This window comes from Ursus maritimus, unplaced genomic scaffold (genome assembly GCF_017311325.1).
Source record: "Ursus maritimus isolate PB19 unplaced genomic scaffold, ASM1731132v1 scaffold_12, whole genome shotgun sequence".
NCBI lineage: Eukaryota > Metazoa > Chordata > Mammalia > Carnivora > Ursidae > Ursus > Ursus maritimus.
The window spans coordinates 13,404,491-13,404,989 of NW_024423564.1; positions in this window are offsets into that span (position 1 = coordinate 13,404,491).

The window sequence follows — 499 nt, forward strand, 5'->3', positions numbered from 1 at the left end:
AAAAAAAGGGGGCACCTGGGTGGCACAGTCGGCTAAGTGCCCAACTCTTGGTTTCAGCTCAGATCATGATCTCAGGGTTGTGAGATTGAGGCCTGTGTAGGGCTCCATGCTCAGTGGGGAGTCTGCTTGAGCTTCTCTCTCCCACTCCTGCTTGAATGCACGCTCTCTCTAAAATAAATCAATCTTTAAAAAGAATTTAAAAAGGGGCTCCTGGGTGGCTCAGTCGGTTGGGCGTCTGCCTTCAGCTTGGGTCATGATGCCAGGGTCCTAGGATCAAGTTGCATATCGGGCTCCCTGCCCGGCAGGGAGCCCGGTTCTCCCTCTGCCTGCCACTCCCCCTGCTTGCGAACTCTCTCTCTGACAAGTAAATACAATCTTCAAAAAAATTGCTTAAAAAAAAAAAAAAAAAACCCTCCTTTATTTCAAGATCATTTGAATAGTATTCCTGCCCATCCAAACGATATTACTTTTCACTATAACTAATTATCTAAAATATTCA